A 7,500-nucleotide genomic window follows, 5' to 3' on the forward strand; every position below is an offset into this window, starting at 1 on the left:
ACCCGAGTCATAGGAAGTGCCGTGTGGCGGGGCCGGGAGGACCGCTCCTCCTGCGTCGGACCCGAGTCATAGGAAGTGCCGTGTGGCGGGGCCGGGAGGACCGCTCCTCCTGCGTCGGACCCGAGTCATAGGAAGTGCCGTGTTGCGCTGGTGGGGCCGTGCCCGCCAACAGCCTTCAGTGGTCGGATACCACGTTTGCAAGCTCCCCGCTGGAATGGGGACTTAGAAGAAATGAGGGGAAAATTCCCCCGGAGCTCCGTGCCTGAGGGCGGGCTGTGAGCCGCGCCGCGTCCGCCAACAGCCTTCCATGGTCGGACACCATTGTTCGCAAGTTGCCCGCTGGAATGGGCACATAGAAGAAATTTCGAGGATAACATCCACCAGAGCGCCAGGGCGGCCGTTATTGCAGTATGCGTCCGCCTGGCAGCTCTCTTCCGCGGGAACCATTGGGCAATTTCTTTCACGGAGGTGGACATAGAAGAATTTTTGTTTCTAAAAACGTGGTTCCTAAAAATGTGCCCCAGGTGTTTTGGAAAACCCGGGTAAACCTGGGAAGTAGGCAAATGACCCTCTGACTAGGGGTAAAAACGTTTGCCTACTGCAGCGCCCCTAATGCAATTCGGCGGAACTGCAACGCCCCTGGTCGCCTAAACGCTACCCCTGGTCGCCTAAACCTCACCCCTGGTCGCCTAAACCTCACCCCTGGTCGCCTAAAAGTCACCCCTGGTCGCCTAAATTGTCAACCCCTGGTCACCTAAATTGTCAACCCCTGGTCGCCTAAAGGGGACTTAGAAGAAATGAGGGGGCAAATTCCCCCGGAGCTCCGTGCCTGAGGGCGGGCTGTGAGCCGCGCCGCGTCCGCCAACAGCCTTCAGTGGTCGGATACAATGTTTGAAAGGTCCCCGCTGGAAAGGGGACTTAGAAGAAATGAGGCAAATTTCCCCGGAGCTCCGTGCCTGAGGGCGGGCTGTGAGCCGCGCCGCGTCCGCCAACAGCCTTCAGTGGTCGGATACAATGTTTGAAAGGTCCCCGCTGGAAAGGGGACTTAGAAGAAATGAGGCAAATTTCCCCGGAGCTCCGTGCCTGAGTGCGGGCTGTGAGCCGCGCCGCGCCCGCCAACAGCCTTCAGTGGTCGGATACAATGTTTGAAAGTTCCCCGCTGGAAAGGGGACTTAGAAGAAATGAGGCAAATTTCCCCGGAGCTCCGTGCCTGAGGGCGGGCTGTGAGCCGCGCCGCGTCCGCCAACAGCCTTCAGTGGTCGGATACAATGTTTGAAAGGTCCCCGCTGGAAAGGGGACTTAGAAGAAATGAGGCAAATTTCCCCGGAGCTCCGTGCCTGAGGGCGGGCTGTGAGCCGCGCCGCGCCCGCCAACAGCCTTCAGTGGTCGGATACAATGTTTCAAAGTTCCCCGCTGGAAAGGGGACTTAGAAGAATTGAGTAAAATTCACCCGGAGCTCCGTGCCCGAGGGCCGGCTATGAGCCGCGCCGCGCCCGCCAACAGCCTTCCTTTGGTCGGATACAATGTTTCAAAGTTCCCCGCTGGAAAGGGGACTTAGAAGAAATTTGTGAAAATTCACCCGGAGCTCCGTGCCTGAGGGCCGGCTATGAGCCGCGCCGTGCCCGCCAACAGCCTTCCACGGTCGGATACAATGTTTCAAAGTTCCCCGCTGGAAAGGGGACTTAGAAGAAATTTGTGAAAATTCACCCGGAGCTCCGTGCCCGAGGGCCGGCTATGAGCCGCGCCGTGCCCGCCAACAGCCTTCCACGGTCGGATACAATGTTTCAAAGTTCCCCGCTGGAAAGGGGACTTAGAAGAAATTTGTGAAAATTCACCCGGAGCTCCGTGCCCGAGGGCCGGCTATGAGCCGCGCCGTGCCCGCCAACAGCCTTCCACGGTCGGATACAATGTTTCAAAGTTCCCCGCTGGAAAGGGGACTTAGAAGAAATTTGTGAAAATTCACCCGGAGCTCCGTGCCTGAGGGCCGGCTATGAGCCGCGCCGTGCCCGCCAACAGCCTTCCACGGTCGGATACAATGTTTCAAAGTTCCCCGCTGGAAAGGGGACTTAGAAGAAATTTGTAAAATTCACCCGGAGCTCCGTGCCCGAGGGCCGGCTATGAGCCGCGCCGTGCCCGCCAACAGCCTTCCACGGTCGGATACAATGTTTCAAAGTTCCCCGCTGGAAAGGGGACTTAGAAGAAATTTGTGAAAATTCACCCGGAGCTCCGTGCCCGAGGGCCGGCTATGAGCCGCGCCGTGCCCGCCAACAGCCTTCCACGGTCGGATACAATGTTTCAAAGTTCCCCGCTGGAAAGGGGACTTAGAAGAAATTAGGCAACTTTCCCCGGAGCTCCATGCCTGAGTGCGGGCTGTTTGCCGCGCCGTGCCCGCCAACAGCCTTCAGTGGTCGGATACAATGTTTCAAAGTTCCCCGCTGGAAAGGGGACTTAGAAGAAATTATGAATATTTTTGTTTCTAAAAACGTGATCCCTGAAAATGTGCCCCAGGTGTTTTGGAAAACCCGGGTAAACCTGGGAAGTAGGCAAATGACCCTCTGACTAGGGGGGAAGAACGTTTGCCTACTGCAGCGCCCCTAATGCAATTCGGCGGAACTGCAACGCCCCTGGTCGCCTAAACGCTACCCCTGGTCGCCTAAAAGCTACCCCTGGTCGCCTAAAAGCTACCCCTGGTCGCCTAAACGCTACCCCTGGTCGCCTAAACGCTACCCCTGGTCGCCTAAACGCTACCCCTGGTCACCTAAACGCTACCCCTGGTCGCCTAAACGCTTCCCCTGGTCACCTAAACGCTACCCCTGGTCGCCTAAACGCTACCCCTGGTCGCCTAACTGACCCCTCGTGTGTGGGGATCAACGTTTGCCTACTAGGGCGTCCTCCGGCGGCCTCTCGGCAGTACTGCAGGCCCATTTTAGCCGAGCCCATTGAAATGAATGGGGGAATTTTATACGTTTTTGCCTTTTTTTCCCCCCCTCGTTCTTTTTGTATTTATTCATTTATTTCAACTTTTACCGACTCAACCGCCCTCCGGCGTGCCCTCGGCGGTCCCGCAAGCCCAATTCGGCCGAGCCCATTGAAATGAATGGGGGAATTTTATACGTTTTTGCCTTTTTTTTTCCCCCCCCCTCGTCCTTTTTGTATTTATTCATTTATTTCAACTTTTACCGACTCAACCGCCCTCCGGCGTGCCCTCGGCGGTCCCGCAAGCCCAAATCGGCCGAGCCCATTGAAATGAATGGGGGGATTTTCTACGTTTTTGCCTTTTTTCCCCCCCTCGTCCTTTTTGTATTTATTTACTTATTTCAACCTTTACCGACTTAGGGGCCACTTGGCACCGCCTGTGCCCGGGGAAGGTGCTCATATTCGGCTTCACTGTCAGGCAGCATGCACTCCTCCTCCGGAGCTTCCATTTGGGCAAACTTAGGGGCCGCTTGGCACCGTCCGTGCCCGGGGAAGGTGCTCCTATTCGGGCCAAGTGTGACACACGCCCGCCCTCCTCCTCCGGAGCTTCCATGAGGGTAAACTTAGGGGCCGCTTGGCACCGCCTGTGCCCGGGGAAGGTGCTCCTATTCGGCTTCACTGTCACACAGCATGCACTCATCCTCCGGAGCTTCCATAAGGGCAAACTTAGGGGCCGCTTGGCACCGCCTGTGCCCGGGGAAGGTGCTCATATTCGGCTTCACTGTCACACAGCATGCACTCATCCTCCGGAGCTTCCATAAGGGCAAACTTAGGGGCCGCTTGGCACCGCCTGTGCCCGGGGAAGGTGCTCCTATTCGGCTTCACTGTCATGCAGCATGCACTCCTCCACCGGAGCTTCCATTTGGGCAAACTTAGGGGCCGCTTGGCACCGCCTGTGCCCGGGGAAGGTGCTCCTATTCGGGCCAAGTGTGACACACGCCCGCACTCCTCCTCCGGAGCTTCCATTTGGGCAAACTTAGGGGACGCTTGGCACCGCCCGTGCCCGGGGAAGGTGCTCATATTCGGCTTCACTGTCACACAGCATGCACTCATCCTCCGGAGCTTCCATAAGGGCAAACTTAGGGGCCGCTTGGCACCGCCTGTGCCCGGGGAAGGTGCTCATATTCGGGCCAAGTGTGACACACGCCCGCACTCCTCCTCCGGAGCTTCCATTTGGGCAAACTTAGGGGCCACTTGGCACCGCCTGTGCCCGGGGAAGGTGCTCATATTCGGCTTCACTGTCAGGCAGCATGCACTCCTCCTCCGGAGCTTCCATTTGGGCAAACTTAGGGGCCGCTTGGCACCGTCCGTGCCCGGGGAAGGTGCTCCTATTCGGGCCAAGTGTGACACACGCCCGCCCTCCTCCTCCGGAGCTTCCATGAGGGTAAACTTAGGGGCCGCTTGGCACCGTCCGTGCCCGGGGAAGGTGCTCCTATTCGGGCCAAGTGTGACACACGCCCGCCCTCCTCCTCCGGAGCTTCCATGAGGGTAAACTTAGGGGCCGCTTGGCACCGCCTGTGCCCGGGGAAGGTGCTCATATTCGGCTTCACTGTCACACAGCATGCACTCATCCTCCGGAGCTTCCATAAGGGCAAACTTAGGGGCCGCTTGGCACCGCCTGTGCCCGGGGAAGGTGCTCATATTCGGGCCAAGTGTGACACACGCCCGCACTCCTCCTCCGGAGCTTCCATTTGGGCAAACTTAGGGGCCACTTGGCACCGCCTGTGCCCGGGGAAGGTGCTCATATTCGGCTTCACTGTCAGGCAGCATGCACTCCTCCTCCGGAGCTTCCATTTGGGCAAACTTAGGGGCCGCTTGGCACCGTCCGTGCCCGGGGAAGGTGCTTCTATTCGGCTTCACTGTCACACAGCATGCACTCCTCCTCCGGAGCTTCCATAAGGGCAAACTTAGGGGCCGCTTGGCACCGTCTGTGCCCGGGGAAGGTGCTCCTATTCGGCTTCACTGTCACACAGCATGCACTCCTCCTCCGGAGCTTCCATGAGGGTAGACTTAGGGGCCACTTGGCACCGCCTGTGCCCGGGGAAGGTGCTCATATTCGGCTTCACTGTCCGGAGCTTCCATTAGGGCAAACTTAGGGGCCACTTGGCACCGCCTGTGCCCGGGGAAGGTGCTCCTCTCCGGGCTAAGTGTGACACACGCCCGCACTCCTCCTCCGGAGCTTCCATTAGGGCAAACTTAGGGGCCGCTTGGCACCGCCTGTGCCCGGGGAAGGTGCTCATATTCGGCTTCACTGTCAGGCAGCATGCACTCCTCCTCCGGAGCTTCCATTTGGGCAAACTTAGGGGCCGCTTGGCACCGTCTGTGCCCGGGGAAGGTGCTCCTATTCGGGCCAAGTGTGACACACGCCCGCACTCCTCCTCCGGAGCTTCCATTAGGGCAAACTTAGGGGCCGCTTGGCACCGCCTGTGCACGGGGAAGGTGCTCCTATTCGGCTTCACTGTCACACAGCATGCACTCCTCCTCCGGAGCTTCCATAAGGGCAAACTTAGGGGCCGCTTGGCACCGTCTGTGCCCGGGGAAGGTGCTCCTATTCGGGCCAAGTGTGACACACGCCCGCACTCCTCCTCCGGAGCTTCCATAAGGGTAGACTTAGGGGCCGCTTGGCACCGCCTGTGCCCGGGGAAGGTGCTCATATTCGGCTTCACTGTCACACAGCGTGCACTCCTCCTCCGGAGCTTCCATTTGGGCAAACTTAGGGGCCGCTTGGCACCGTCTGTGCCCGGGGAAGGTGCTCATATTCGGGCCAAGTGTGACACACGCCCGCACTCCTCCTCCGGAGCTTCCATGAGGGTAGACTTAGGGGCCGCTTGGCACCGCCTGTGCCCGGGGAAGGTGCTCATAGTCGGCTTCACTGTCAGGCAGCATGCACTCCTCCTCCGGAGCTTCCATTTGGGCAAACTTAGGGGCCGCTTGGCACCGTCTGTGCCCGGGGAAGGTGCTCATATTCGGGCCAAGTGTGACACACGCCCGCACTCCTCCTCCGGAGCTTCCATTTGGGCAAACTTAGGGGCCGCTTGGCACCGCCTGTGCCCGGGGAAGGTGCTCATATTCGGGCCAAGTGTGACACACGCCCGCACTCCTCCTCCGGAGCTTCCATTTGGGCAAACTTAGGGGCCGCTTGGCACCGCCTGTGCCCGGGGAAGGTGCTCATATTCGGGCCAAGTGTGACACACGCCCGCACTCCTCCTCCGGAGCTTCCATAAGGGCAAACTTAGGGGCCGCTTGGCACCGTCTGTGCCCGGGGAAGGTGCTCCTCTCCGGGCTAAGTGTGACACACGCCCGCACTCCTCCCCCGGAGCTTCCATTAGGGCAAACTTAGGGGCCGCTTGGCACCGCCTGTGCCCGGGGAAGGTGCTCATATTCGGCTTCACTGTCAGGCAGCATGCACTCATCCTCCGGAGCTTCCATAAGGGCAAACTTAGGGGCCGCTTGGCACCGCCTGTGCCCGGGGAAGGTGCTCCTCTCCGGGCTAAGTGTGACACACGCCCGCACTCCTCCCCCGGAGCTTCCATTAGGGCAAACTTAGGGGCCGCTTGGCACCGCCTGTGCCCGGGGAAGGTGCTCATATTCGGCTTCACTGTCAGGCAGCATGCACTCCTCCTCCGGAGCTTCCATTTGGGCAAACTTAGGGGCCGCTTGGCACCGCCTGTGCCCGGGGAAGGTGCTCCTATTCGGGCCATGTGTGACACACGCCCGCACTCCTCCTCCGGAGCTTCCATGAGGGTAGACTTAGGGGCCGCTTGGCACCGCCTGTGCCCGGGGAAGGTGCTCATATTCGGCTTCACTGTCAGGCAGCATGCACTCCTCCTCCGGAGCTTCCATTTGGGCAAACTTAGGGGCCGCTTGGCACCGCCCGTGCCCGGGGAAGGTGCTCCTATTCGGCTTCACTGTCATGCAGCATGCACTCCTCCACCGGAGCTTCCATTTGGGCAAACTTAGGGGCCGCTTGGCACCGCCTGTGCCCGGGGAAGGTGCTCCTATTCGGGCCAAGTGTGACACACGCCCGCACTCCTCCTCCGGAGCTTCCATTTGGGCAAACTTAGGGGACGCTTGGCACCGCCCGTGCCCGGGGAAGGTGCTCATATTCGGGCTAAGTGTGACAGACGCCGGCCTATTACCCCCGGAGCGATGGAGCTGGGGGCGCTCGCTCCCCGCCCGTGCCCGGGGAAGGTGCTCCTCTCCGGCCTAAGTGTGGCAGACGCCGGCCTATTACCCCCAGAGCGATGGAGCTGGGGGGCGCTCGCTCCCCGCCCGTGCCCGGGGAAGGTGCTCCTCTCCGGGCTAAGTGTGGCAGACGCCGGCCTATTACCCCCGGGGCGATGGAGCTGGGGGGCGCTCGCTCCCTGCCTGTGCCCGGGGAAGGTGCTCATCTCCGGGCTAAGTGTGGCAGACGCCGGCCTATTACCCCCGGAGCGATGGAGCTGGGGGGCGCTCGCTCCCTGCCTGTGCCCGGGGAAGGTGCTCATCTCCGGGCTAAGTGTGGCAGACGCCGGCCTATTACCC

The sequence above is a fragment of the Idiotropiscis lumnitzeri genome, unplaced genomic scaffold, assembly GCF_059441095.1.
Source record: "Idiotropiscis lumnitzeri isolate Australia: NSW breed Sydney's pygmy pipehorse unplaced genomic scaffold, RoL_Ilum_1.0 HiC_scaffold_443, whole genome shotgun sequence".
NCBI classification, from domain to species: domain Eukaryota; kingdom Metazoa; phylum Chordata; class Actinopteri; order Syngnathiformes; family Syngnathidae; genus Idiotropiscis; species Idiotropiscis lumnitzeri.